This window comes from Montipora capricornis, chromosome 6, assembly GCF_036669925.1.
Source record: "Montipora capricornis isolate CH-2021 chromosome 6, ASM3666992v2, whole genome shotgun sequence".
Taxonomy (NCBI): Eukaryota; Metazoa; Cnidaria; class Anthozoa; order Scleractinia; family Acroporidae; genus Montipora; species Montipora capricornis.
Genome location: NC_090888.1, coordinates 51,686,485 through 51,701,075, shown reverse-complemented (window position 1 = coordinate 51,701,075; position 14,591 = coordinate 51,686,485). Strand labels below are relative to the sequence as shown.

The 14,591-nt window shown below is 42.4% G+C and overlaps 1 pseudogene; it reads left to right on the top strand.

Moving 5' to 3' along the window:
* Positions 1 to 10,603: 10,603 nt before the first annotated feature.
* LOC138050616 (uncharacterized) overlaps positions 10,604 to 14,591 on the top strand; it is a 5,825-nt pseudogene continuing 1,837 nt past the window's right edge.

Genomic DNA, 14,591 nt, shown 5'->3' with positions numbered 1-14,591 from the left:
AAGAGGAAAGCCCCTTGGAAAAGATCTCGATTTTCTGAGCGAATCCGTTTTGCGGAAACACGAATGAAACACCCGTACGCGTTTCAGTCAGCGGAAACGCTGCGGAAACGCGAAACATTATGATCGTTTTTCTCTATCGAGTTTCCCGTTGTATCCGCCCTGCGGAAACATAACGGAAAGTTGAAGTATCGTGTTTCCGTCATTTTTCCGAATGACGGAAACTCCTTATTTCACCCTGTGTTGTGGTGAGCTTGCCTGCTGCCCAAATTGTTGTTGTATTTGGGCAAGATTGGTCTTGGGTTGGAACTTAATAGTGAGGGGAACAATTTTTCGTTCATCTGCTGTGCCAGACAACAAACAATCCTGTCGGGTGTTCCATGTGCTTGGTGAGTCTTGCACGACCATCGTCTATCAGATCTGGATTGGAGTTTTCTTTCAGTGATTACAACTTGCGATCGTTCTGCAAACATCTACGTAGCATGCAGCACTTTTTAGTGACGGGAGGATCCCCGGTCCGTTTTGCTGTTTTAAACGGAGTTCTGCCTTTTGTTTGCTGTTTGTCTTCAGTGCTTGTACTTTTTCGTTTGTTCCTGGTGGCACAAAGTAACTTTGATGATTTCAAAGGACTTGAATCCTTAATTGCATTAGCGATTTTTTTATTAAGGAACCATTAAGTGAATGTTACGCAAAATTAGGAGAAACTGTTGGTTGAATAGACAATATTTGTAGACATAATTATCTACCCAGTTTAAGTACCTAGCTCAACAAGTTGTTTGGCTCCACAAGTTTCAGTTTCAGGCCAGGTACCCGAATTCACCCAGGTACTGTTGCACACTACCATAGTTCTTTGGAAATTGAATAGCTCCTTGAACACCTGGTTGCTTGACAAGAAACTTGATGTGTTTGTTCTCTACATTGGTGAATGCAGCCATTAACTGTCCATTGTGGATAAACTCCAGACCAACTCTTCTTTCAATTTAATCTTTGTTCTTCGCAGGGCATCAATAATGGTGTCCCTTGTAAAATGTTAGTTTAAAGAGTTTGTTTAAGTTATTTCCCATTTCATAGGGCACTGTGGTTGCCAGATTCACTTTCAAACTTATCATGGAAATGTAAATCAATACCAGTGAAAAGTCAGTCCCTTGAATTGTTGATAGAAAATTTATTTAAATGCATATTGAAACATCAGTTGAGGAATATTTTTTCCCACTTTGTGAACCTAACATACATTGCTGCCATTTGTTTATTGCTTGGTCATTCAATGTCTTGATCACATCAAGTAATTTATTTTTTAGGTATTTTGTGTCTTAATCTAAAAACTTAACTGGTTGCTTATGGAACCCTTTTGCGGCATATTTAGATAGGCAGGAAATGTTCCACATTTTATGGTAAATAGTTCTGCATAGTTTTAAGGAACATTGCAGCCAAATCTAATTGAATATGAGGCTAAAATATGCTGTTTGACATTTTGTGAATTTAAAGACTATTAATATTGTTTGCGCTTGTTTTAAAAGGCTTAAGGTTGGCACTCAAAAGTGTTCCTTCTATGATCTTATTCTGTAAAGATTACATTGGGAGAATAGGATCAAGGCCACTTTTTTCTTCTAGCTTCTTTCCCCAGTGCCCTCTGAGAATGGAGTTGATTTGGTTTTGCCCAATGTTGAAAAATGAAACAATGCCTAAACCAGCCAGCCACAAGGAATACTTCATGGTGCTTTTTTACAAACATGGGCATGAGGGTGCTCGTAAGCATCTGAGCATTGTTTCGCATGCTAAAGTGTTATTATAAATAAGGGGCATTATTACTGAAAGGAATGATGCTACTTATGTCGTCGACTTTGACCTCCTCGGGTCAATAGATGCATTCAGCCAGAAAAATGAGCCAATCATAGATAAGGGCGGAGTAAGGATAGGTCTAGTTAAGGGATTGCAATCTTCGTGACTGGCGCTTTTAGCTGTTCCTTCACGGACTAAACTTGGATCATCAAGATTTTTCAGGCAAGTTGTATGCTGCTTAAGTTCTTTTTTAGAGGGCTTTATTCTCCCTAAACGTTTGGCATGGCTCCACCTCGGGTATTGATTCTTGGCCACTCCTTTATCCGCCGTTTAAAGGACTTTATTGCCTCTCATCCCGACCTTAACGCCAATTTTCTCATTGCCGAAGCCTGCGAAATCAAATGGCATGGTGTTGGCGGTAGAACTATTGCAAAGGCACGTGCCTTTGATTTACCGATGGTTGAGTCTTTTCTGCCCCAGATTGTCATTTTACAGCTGGGATCGAACGATCTCGTACACGCTGACCCGTTGTCGATAGCTTCTGCTATTGAGGATTTAGTCACTGTGCTTCATGACCGCTTTCAGGTCAAACGTGTTTGCGTTTGCCAAACTGTTTATCGAGAATCGAGCCCTATGTATAATAAACGCGTTCGCGATTTAGTCAAGTACTTGAAGGTCCTGCTAGAGCCACTCCCGTACTCCTTCTATTGGAGGCACAGGGGTTTTTGGAATACCAAGGTTAGCCTTTATTCCAGCGATGGCGTTCATTTAAACTCGCGCGGCCATTATCGACTTTTTAGGAGCCTCAGAGGGGCCGTTTTAAGATGCCTACATTCCCTATACAATGAAAGCATTTAAGCAATCGCAATCTCTCATCATTGAAAAGATTTGCTATTTATTTGCTATTTGTTCGCCAGTTCCTTGCGGTTTATGTTCACCAAGCCGATGAATATCTAATTTTAATGAATCAGCCTTCAGTTGGAATGACACGTTGCTGACTTTTTGGCTGCAGCATTCCACGCTGTTCACAACTTCTTATATCATGTGCGGATATCCGCCTGATGGCACAGTGTGCCCGATGTTATTTGTTATACCGGCTTTGGTTGTTTTTTATTGTGAGCTAATTACAGAAGCCATACGGGTGTACAATCCTTTCGACCACCGAGTAGGTTAGGTGTGTCCAATGCACTCGGCTTCTGTTTTTTCTCACACCGCTATGGACCTCGGCTTTTTGTTACGTTTTTGCGCTAGCACACACGCTCTCGCTGTTGTCATTTTTTATTCAGGCTATTTTACAATACGCCCCTCTGAGGAATTTCCTGCTCCGATTCATTTTTCCGATAGCTCAGCTTATCAGTTTAACCAGATGCGGGCCATCTGTTGATTCTTAATTGACTTCTAATCATTGTGGGTAACACTTGCAGTCACGCTCCCCTTTTAATTAGCTTAGTTTATCTTTCCGGTAGCCTTTTTCATCAGCAGCTATGCCTCCCAAGAAACGCACGTTGGGTACAAATTCTCGTCGCTCAAAGCGGTTACGTCCTTCTGAGCTCCCTGAAGTGGCTCCTACAACGCCCTCCGTGGCTTCATCTGCAACTCCTCAAGCCAATAACGACTCTGGGCTTATGCAAGTGAATGTCGAGGCTCTGGCAACTACAATTTCTGTGGCCGTCACTGAAGCCGTGAATGCTGCCCTAACGAATCGACGTTCCAGCACCAATGACGAGTTAACCCCAGTTCCTTCCACGTCAATTGTGCACCCAAATGATCAGGCGGTGGACGACGAGGTAACGGCGCTCACGGGAGTCTCAGGTACGCTTGAATCTTGCACCTTGTCTGGGACCGAAGATGGGCCCCGCCAATTATTTACCAGCATCGCCATTTCCCTGGGATCACGCGTGAGTGCTAAGATCAAAGCCAAGATTTGGCAAAACGAATATGTCGACTTTGGGGCACTTTTAGGCGTTGGGCCCCCGACTGAAAAGTTCGCACTATCACTCTCGCCGGGGAATACTATTTCCTCACAGAACCGTCTCCATCTAGAGCCCGTGCAGTCCTCTAAAAAGGTACAGACCATTACCCAGTGGATAACTGCCTTCAATACTTTTGTCGCAATTTATGTAGAAAGGGTGCCCCAGGATGCTCCAAAATTAATGAAGTATTGTGAAGTAGTGCGCGATATTGCCTTTAAGTCGGGTGAGTGGCTTTTCTACGACGAGCAATTTCGTTTTCTGAGGCAGTCCGCCCCTGAACAGCACCCATGGGATCAAATTCACTGGGAACTATGGCTCAGGGCGATGGTGAATTCCCGCGGGAAAATACCCGCTAACCAAACCCATGACAATCGACCCCGTTCTCGTTCACGCACCTTTCCCAAGGGTACTTGTTGGACATTTCATGCCGGGAAAACCTGTAGTGGCTGCAATTACGAGCATATCTGCTACAAATGCGGGGCAAAACACCCCGCAAGTCACTGTTCCGCGTCCGGGAACCACACTCGCCACGGTCCCCCTAAATCAGGAATATCCGGCGTCCTCAATTCTGCTCAGCACACCGGTCACGCCCGTAAAGGTGGATCGGCTTGAATTTTTGCTCAAGGATTATGTGTCTAATTTGGCTAGATATTTGGTCCATGGCTTTCGTTATGGTTTTCGCATACAATTTATTGGCAATCGCGCCCCGTTCGAGTCTCCTAATCTGAAAAGCGCCCTACAAAACCCGGATTTGGTCCTGTCTAAATTACAAAAGGAAATTGATGCTGGCAGGATTGTTGGACCTTTAACCAACGCTCCCTTTCCTGATTTTCGCACCTCGCCCATTGGCATAGTTCCCAAAAAGACACCAAACGAGGTTCGCTTAATTCACCACTTATCCTATCCCTCGGGTTTTTCGGTTAATGATAACATTCCCGACGACTGTTCTACTGTTCATTACGCCACCATAAATCAGGCAGTGAAAATTGTTCAGCGTTTGGGGGTTGGCTGCTTCATGGCAAAAACCGACATAAAATCGGCCTTTCGTATCATCCCTATACATCCTCAAGACTATTCCTTGCTTGGGATAAAATGGGCGGACAAATATTATTTCGATCGCTGTCTCCCGATGGGTTGTTCATCTTCGTGCGCCATTTTTGAAACCTTTAGCACTGCTTTGGAGTGGCTATCGTTGCATAAATTAAGAGCATCAGCCGTCTTACACATTCTAGATGATTTTTTATTCGTGGCCCCTTCTGCAGAGAAATGCGAAGCCGATTTGGCGAATTTTCTCCGCCTGTGCGATTATCTCGGAGTGCCGATTGCTCATGAAAAGACAGTTCAGCCGAGGACGACACTTGAATTCGCGGGTATTACTCTTGACTCTGTTTCTCAAGAGGCTAGATTACCCCCTGATAAGCTTCAATAATGTCGCACGTTGCTTCATCAATTTCACAAACGTCGAACAGTTACCCTTCGGGAGCTTCAGTCCCTTATCGGTCTTTTAAATTTTGCGTGTTCTGTCGTAGTTCCAGGCCGCGCTTTCCTTCGTCGCCTTATTGACCTTACCCAAGGTATCAAAAAGGCATATCATCATATCCGTTTCAGTAAGGACGCTAGGCATGACATCAAGCTGTGGCTTACTTTTTTAGACAATTTTAATGGTAGGGCCTTTTTCTTATCCGATCGCTGGGAAACATCAGCCACGCTGCAACTATTCACCGATGCAGCGGGCCCGCGGTTTTTGGTTCTCATTGGTTTTATGGCGCGTGGCCTGGATCGTGGCGTTCACTTAATATCTCTTGTCTCGAACTCTTCCCCATTACCCTTTCCGTGCATGTGTGGGGGTATCTTATGGCAAATCAGCGTGTTGCCTTTTTTACCGACAACGCCGCCTTAGTTGATATTATTAACAAGCAATCTTCCAAGCATAAACTTATCATGGCACTCTTGCGCCCTTTGATTCTTTGTTGCCTAAGGCACAATATTTTGTTTAAAGCACGTCATGTGCCTGGTCTTCAAAACAGTCGTGCCGATTTTATCTCACGTTTTCAGATAGACTCGTTCAAGGCAATCACACCGGATGCAGACCCATTTCCCACTCCGGTCCCGACGAACCTTCTACCGGAGAGTTGGTCGCTAATTTGAGGGATCTTCTCAGTTCGGCATTAAAACCGGGCTCTCGCAAACTTTATCAACGGGCTTGGGCTGTTTTCCAAGATTTCGCTCACCGTTTTTATAAAACCTCAAGCCCCCAGCTTCCTTTGAGTCCAAACATGCTGGCTCTGTTTATCTCTTATCTATCGGCCCGCCAATTGGCGCCGTCAACTATAGCATCGTACATCTCCGCACTCAGTTACGTACACAAGCTTAAAAGTTTTTCCGACCCCACGAAATCTTTTCTTATTCAAAAGCTGTTAACCGCGGTGAGCCGCCGTCGCAAGAGTGATATACGTCTGCCAATCACCCACCCGGTCTTGCACGAACTTGTAAGGTCTCTTCGATTCACCAACTCTTCGGCTTTTCAACGAACTCTCTACAGAGCTATGTTCCTTTTAGCCTTTTGTGGGTTTTTCCGCATCGGCGAACTAGCAGCCAATAGTGCTAAGTCAGTTTCCACCGTTCTTCAATTTAGCGCTTTGCGATTTTTAATTTCCGACGGCAAAGCTCATTTCCTCAAGCAACGTCAACAACCGCCCTTTTGAGATATTAATATCACGAGAAGACTGCCCCGAGCAGTTTTGTCCCGTGCAGGCCATTTTAGATTATCTCGTACTGAGGGGAAATCGCACCGGTCCGCTTTTCTGTCATTTAAATTTGGCACCGATTACGGCCGATCAATTCAATACTGAGTTGCAACGTTGCTTGTCATTCTGTGGCCTTGATACCCGTCGGTACAAAGGTCACAGTTTTCGAATCGGAGCTGCATCGCATGCGACTGAAAAAGGATTCTCTGATTCCCAAATTCGCACTCTTGGCCGCTGGAAGTCCGATGCCTTTAAGGTTTACATCCGCCCAGAGCGTTTGCTTGCAAATTAAGTTCGTAGTTAGTAGCTGTATTGTTTAATCTGTCATTTCTACGCCTTACGTAGTTCACGCATGGGCTGCTACGTGCCCTGTAACATTACCCCGGGGCTTAATATAATTATCACATCCTTCTTAACAGTCAATCATCGTTAACTTTTCATTGGCGCCTTGGTAGTTCAGGCATGGGCTGCTACCAGCGAGTCAGTACATTTGATTGCAATGTTATGGTTCAGTCATGGGCTGCTATATACGTGCCATTTAATTGTAATTTCTCTTTTCGCCTATAATATATATATTTTTTAATTTTAGAGTGCGAGTTCGCTTATACACTCTCGCTTGCGGCTGTAGTTCAGACATGGGCTGCTCCGGCCGTGAGCACATTAGCTATTCGCGTTGACAAGTATCGCCGTGCTCTTTGCGTGGTCTTGGTGGGGCTGCCACATTTCTGTGGCCTTGGCGTTTTTTCTCGCCCCACCTTTGCTGAACATGGCTTTAATTTACTGCGGTTTTTATTGATTTCGTTGAGGATATAATAAATAGCCACGTTGGTGGCCGAATAACGCCAACATGTTTGTAGTTGTCTTTTTTGAGGTTTCCATGTCTCAGCAAACTTAGTGCGACCACTTGCAAAGTGCACGGCTTGCTCTAATTAGCAATATTTTATATCAAGGCCGGGGAAAAGTGTCGACATAAAATCTATTTCTCTAAGAGAGTCTTCTTTTCTTGTTGGTCATTCAAAAATTGTTGGAATAGCTTGTTTGAGCTGTTGGATAGACGCAGAACATTTGATGAGGCCCTCCTGGGGAGAGGAGTCCTTGTTCCCTTTACGTATTTGCTTGTGTTTCCTTGTTCCCCAAATTACTTTCAAACTTGTTCCCAGCTTTTTGATCCCTAAAATTTAAATTGGTTTTCTTCCCTCGTTCCCTAAAATATTTTGATATTGTTAAAAAAACCAGTGAGGAACATTAAATTTTAGTTACCTAAATTTTGAAATTTTAGATACTAGATATTTTATTCATATTCTTACATTTTTATGTATATATTTCTTTTTTTCTTTAATATTATTTTGTGGAAAACCTGTAAAATAGCTTCAGATAAGTGTTTCTACCCACGTTAAATAAAGATTATGTATGTATGTATGTATGTATGTATGTATGTATGTATGTTACTCTTTTCTCCAGTTTAAATTAGCCATGTTCTTTTCTTCCCCAAACCCCTGGGAGTGCCTCTTTGTTGATGTTGATTCTCTTATTGGCCTAATAGCAATTCACTGTTGAATTGCAAGACACAGCAAGTTCTTATTTGGGATTGAGGGAAGAATAAATTTTCGCACAATAAAAGAAACACAATTTTGACTGCCCCTTCTAGATCTTGCTCTTTTCAGACACGAACCAGCTTGTTTGCACCTTTCTGGCGACCTGCGGGAGGGCAAGCTCTAGAAACTCTTCCTTAGCGAGCCTTCCACTGAAAAACTTTCCAAGTCTGGCTTTCCGGTGTTAGGGGCCGAGGGTTTTGTGCAAAATTCATCAGCGGCTTCCTTGCAGCTTCTAAAAGGTGTTCCTTCGGGCAATGGTTAGTAAACGTTTTGTAGTGCTTATACAAATTTTCGCTACGTGAAAATGTATGTTCACACGAAAAAAATATCAGCTTGACAATTTTTCTTTCCCGATACTCCATTTAAAATGAACGTGAGCGCCATTAGTAATAAAGGGCCAGAAAACCATTTAAAACATTTTGTGGCAATTTTTTTGTCAACAAACTTGGGTTGTCGGCGAGCAGAATTCGAACGTGACCTCTTATGCTTTGGCTTTTATTTGTACTTTTTCTAACTATTCTAAGACGAATTCAGGCTGATATTTTCGAATCAAGTGCAAGAAGACGGCAAAACCGTATCGATATTTATTTGAGTTAACTTCGCGAATAAAGACTTTGACCGCATCCTTGCGTAGATCAACAACAATGTCATTTACGAACAACCGAAATGCACTGTTTCCGGTGAAGGGGCAAATGATTGACAGGATAGCACAGTTTTGACTGCCGCGCGCACTGCGGGCGCAGGTTCCGTATGCAAGGATGTCATGTCCACGAAAGTTATTTTTAGACGAGCGAAAGTCTTCCGAGACGTCCGCATGCAGGCCAACCTCGGTCCGATGTTTGAAAGAAAATATACATTCAACAGCCTTCCACGTGCGCCATCATTTTCTCTTTTCACTAAGAACCTGAGAGCGAGGCAAGACATGCGGACGTCTCAGAAGACAGACTTCCGCTAAAACAAAGACTTCCGCTCGTCTAAAAATAACTTTCGTGGACATAACATATCCCAGCCAACGCCTTGAGCCTCCCTCTCTGTCCCCACATTTTCTCTTGATTTAACTGATGAGTGGACCAACTCCTTGTAGGTCTACGAAACAGACCTGTATTAAAGTCCATATGAAACTATATTGAGAAGAAAAACATTGTTATTACCGCTCAATTATTGTTGAGCACTATTCCGGATTTATCAGTGTGGAACTGACCTGAAGTTCTATATATATAAAAAGTTAACAGGAGGAAAAGAAATTGAGAGAGAGTTACAGGAAACTCAACACTGGACAACTGGACATCCCTGAGCGGGATTTGAACCCACGTCCCCCTGATGACTAGTCGGGTGTGATGACCACTACACTATCAGGACAACCATGCTGGCAACATGGCTGATTGATCACTTAATGTGTGGCATTTACGTGGCCTTGTCCGCCTGTGAATCCGTGACATGTTGATCCAGCGTTATCACATAAAAAAACTGGCCCTTAGTTGAGTTTCCTGTAACTTTCTCTCAATTTCACTTCAACTTGGACTGTGAATTCATTTGCGATCCTTCTGGGGGTGATACGTTGTTGGCTCAAGGGATCTAATATGTATTCACTGTTTCAATTTTACCATACATTTGATAATAACCGAAGTACGGTCGAAACGTCGTCTTTTACCGTTGATTCTTATCGTTAAAAGTTTTAAAAGCCCTTTCTTATAAAACAACTTTTACTTGACAATGTCACTAAAATTAAAACTGTCAACTTTGGTCATCCTGCTTTAGGCCTATTTTTTTTGTATTTGAGGTTGTAACGGCTTAGCCATTCTTAGCTTTTTTTCCTGAATTGCCTAATTTCCTTCAAACCTTGCGATCATCAAATGATATATGGGTTATTGACCAAGCTTGTTCAGTCAAGATGGCTGGATATTGGCCAAGTTCGTTTTTTCCGTGTTTATGGACCGAGACGAAGTCGAGATCCATAAACACGCAAAAAAGAACGAGGCCAATATCCAGCCATCTTGACTAAACAAGCTTGGTCAATAAAGGATTTATTATATGACTTAAAACACCAAAAAATGATCTTTGATCTTGCGGGACCAAGCGAGAAATCCCGAGCGGGCAAGATAGCTCCATCTTGCCCGCTCGGGTAGCCAATCACAGCCGGCGATTTGGTTCATCTTGCCCGCTCATGGAGCTAGTCATATAATAACGTCATTTCCTTCGCAAAAAATCAGTCCTGGTATAGCGTAAGTGTTTCATATTGGTTGCGGTCATACTTGAGAGAAGCACAGTGTAACACTAGAGTTGACACTACTCTAGCGTCAACTCTCTGGTGTTTTGAATCCCTAAGGAAACACTTAACAATAGAAGTGCTTTAACAAAAGTGTTTAACTCGCTAATGCGACCGCAACCATTATGTACTTTCCGTTTCTCCTACATCAATCCTGAATATTGGTTTTGAATTATTTTCATAACTTCCTCGTTGTACATACAAAATGACTCAGTCTTACTCGGCACATTGATTTCAATTGATGTTGCGCGCTGTTGGTTAAGTGAACCTCTGCTATCATTTGAAATTGTCAAGATCTATTGTGCTGAACTGTCAATGTTTGAAGACTCAACTTACAACAATTGGTCCGTAAGCAATTATTTTATTTTTTTTTACCTTTAAGCTCAAGTTTCTAGTTGGTTTTACTAATAGTTTTTATATCGTCATTGGTCGATTTGTAGTTTTTATAAGGGTTAAATGGAGCCGAAAGCAATTGTAGAATTTCATACCTTTGGGCACCAGGAACAATTCTTACAATCTGTTCCCTTAAAATTATTACTATTTCTCTGAATACGAAGTCAGTGATCCTTTTTCTAGTTATTCAGGTTAAGAGGTTAAAGGCCTATCGAAACGCGGTAAATGTAAAACATATTAAAACGTTGTTGGGTTGTTGGGTGTCAGAAGATTTTTCTCGTTATCGCGCCCATGTTGGTGGACGAAAACAAAAGATCTCTCATTAGGGAGCTTAAGATTTTACGACGGCGACGGCAACAACAACGGCGCAAAACAATGATATCATTGGTTAAAAGAACATAAATAATCGGGCTGCACGTGCAGCACGGACTTTAGGACGGATTCTTGCGGTACTCTGCGTTAGGACGACTTGAAATTACCAAATTTGAGGTTTTGACGACAAAGTGAGCATGCAACAGAGAATCCTTCATTCTCTATTTTGACTTTGTAACTGCTCGTACCAATTTATTTTTAGGACACTTCGCCCAAATTGTAAGAAGTGAACGTGATAGAATAACTGTGAAAGAATTCTGATAAAGCAAAGTGATATAATGAGGTGACGTTTTTGTTGAAGTCGCCGTCGTAGATCTCCTTTTGTTCGTCCACCAGCAATTGTACCTTGTAGCATTGTTATCTGTGTCTCTAGAGATAGGTTGCAAACCATCTATTGGGACTTAAAGAACTACGAGGCGGTCTGTCAACGAGAACGCCGCTACAAAACAGGAATATCATAATCATGCTGCACGTGCGAGACGCATGTTAGCCCATAGTTTTGCGGTACTCTGCACATTTGCGGTTTCAATGGCAACGTGAGAGTCCAAATGCTAACATTCATTCTATAATTTTACTCCGAAACCGATCGTAGCAATTACGTTTTAAGGCCAGTTTTGAATGGTTTCAACATTTGACCAACATTAGTTGGACGCAAAAACAAAGTTGTTCGGAGACCGTTCAAACGGTTCCAACATTGCGTCAACAAAAGAACCAACTGACTTTCGCGAAATTTGATTGCGAGGAACTGAGAACTAGAAAGCAGACTAACTGGTCCAGATAAACTACGTGCCACCATATTGATTTGTCGATTTGGGGCCTGATGTGAGCATACGTGTGTTCTACAGTTGTTGAACAGAGTTTTCAAACAGCTTCAAGACCATTCAACAGTTTTCGAAAACATAGAAAAAGTTGAATGGATGTTGAATGAAAGTTTAAACCGATTTAAACTTGATTCAACACGCTTTCAACAAGCTTTCAACAGCTTTTTACGCTTTCAACAATGTTAGACGTCCTGTTCAAACGCACTGAATATTCGGTTCAACAAAGTGTTGAATGCATGTTGAAGCAAACGTTGAAACCGTTTAAACGGGCCTTTAGGATACCTCACTCACATAGCACGACGTGAGCGAGATGGAATAACCGCAAACGAGAGAACAGAGTTATGTTTTGAGATGACACCGCTTTTCGTCGCCGTCGCCGTCGCCGTCGTAGATCCGACAACAACAACAACAGCAGATGCTGCTGTTCTTAGAAAACACTAAATATAGTCATTTTAAAAAAGTTACCCAGAATTACCTTATTCTCACTGTAAGTTGGTCTAATAGCAGTGCTTAACTTTCTCATAAAGGGAGTAAAGATTGAGGTCGGCTGAATATGGCCACAGCACCGGAATATACCGAGGAACAACTAAACTACTTCAGGATCTGTTTTGTCATTGTTGATGTTATTAGCGAAGGTCTGCGTACAGTTTTCAAGCAAGAATGGGATAACTGCTACAAGGCAACACTTGGAGAATGGAAAGATAAACCCATTAATGGACTGGACTTCAAACACCAGGAGACGCTGGAAAATCAGAAGAGAGACGCACACCTATTAGACACGATGGTAAACGGAAATACAACTAAATGGGATTGCCCAGAACTATTCTACGCTATTCTATACTCTGATTCTATTGGTCGCAATCTCAAAGCTAGGGTCATTGACAAGTCAAGCGTTGATAATTTGAGAAAGTTTCGAAACGAGGAATTTGCCCAATTATCGCAAAGTAGCCTCAAGGAATCCGATTTTCAAATTGCCATAGCTACGGTGCAAGATGCATTTCAAGTTCTTGGCCTCGACACTCAACGAATACATGAAATAAGAAACCAAATGAATTTTGCGACCAACGAGTTAACACGCGTCTTGCAACAAGTTGAAGACTTCAAAGTAAATCTGAAAGAAGCTGTAAAGCAACTAAAGGTACTCGAGGAACAATCATTGAGTGAAGTCTCCTCCTTTTGTATTCTCCCTACCAAGCCATCACACGATGTTACCAGGCGAGATCACGAAGTTGCTGAAATGATGCACCTGTTAAAGCAACTAAAAGAAGCTAACAAGAGTCAGCTAACTTGCCTTTTTATCTCAGGTAACCCTGGGAGTGGCAAATCGCAATTGGCCGGTCTTGTTGCAGAGCAATTATTCCAGGAAAGCCAACAAATGTCAGACATGGCAGCTTCATTTTTTGTGATGACACTAAATGCTGAAACCATTGATTCACTATTGGCATCTTACGTCTCTTTTGCACGGCTTTTGAAGTGTGCGGAGTATGCAATAACAAACACTCTGAGCGAAAAAGATCTGACGACTGAGAAGAAGATAGCCAACATGAAGTTTGGTACCAAAGTGGGGCTTTATTCGTCGTGGCTGTTGGTAGTTGATAATGTTGTCAGCTTATCGCAGATGAATGATTTTTTGCCACAAGCGGGAAACAAGCAATGGCAAAAAGGTCAAATGCTGATCACATCTCAAGACACTGAGTCAATACCCCCAGAAAGTTCAGTCATTAATCGCATCTCTTTGAGCAAAGGCATGATGCCATCAGATGCCACTTGCTTGTTAGCCAACCTTTTTGGCATCGCTGACGATGAAATCACTAAAGACGTTGCACGCGAATTAGATTATCGACCTCTGGCCTTAGCAAGCGCTGCCACGTTTTTAAAACAAGTTCGGGGATCATCACCGAATTTTGGTTGGAAAGACTACCTGGAGAAACACGAACTTTGTCAACGAGAAAAAACCGAAGCTTTTCTCGCCGAAATTAACCCATGCTATGCAAAGTCTATGACGGCTGCCATTTCTTTAGCAGTGGATAACGCCATGTCTTCAGACATGATCTTGGACCATGCATTCAATTTGATTTCTATTTGTCCTCAACAACCGTTGAAGCTTGAAATTGTGGTAAACTACATTCTGGAGCAGAAGAAGAAAAGCGACCTGAACACAAAAGGCGATTTTGAAGATAAAGACATCATAAGTTCAAAGATTTGTAAATGTTCCCTGCTGTTAAGTGAAGTAGACAACAGTGGCATTTTCATTCGCGTTCACCAAAATTGAAGTCGTAAGATGTGTTATAAACAGTAGAACGCAGAAGTATTCTGAGACCCAACGTTTTAAAGTTATTGATGGGTCCATTCGGTCATTTTACAAGTTAACAGAGGACGAGCTTCCAAAAGAGTTAGATTCTATTTTTGATAGTTTACACTTGGTACCGCATTTAAAGTACTTGATCAAAGAAGTTGAAAAGGTAATCAATGTCAATAACTTCCCTGATGCGATAAGTGTAGAAATAGAGGATACCTCGAGGTACCTTGATAGGTTTAGCCAAATTTGTTGTTTTCATTGTGATCCTAAAGCTGCGAAACGATTCTGCGATGCAGCCTTAAAGTTAATTGAGCATCGTGATGTATCCAGAAATGAAGTTGCCGCATCG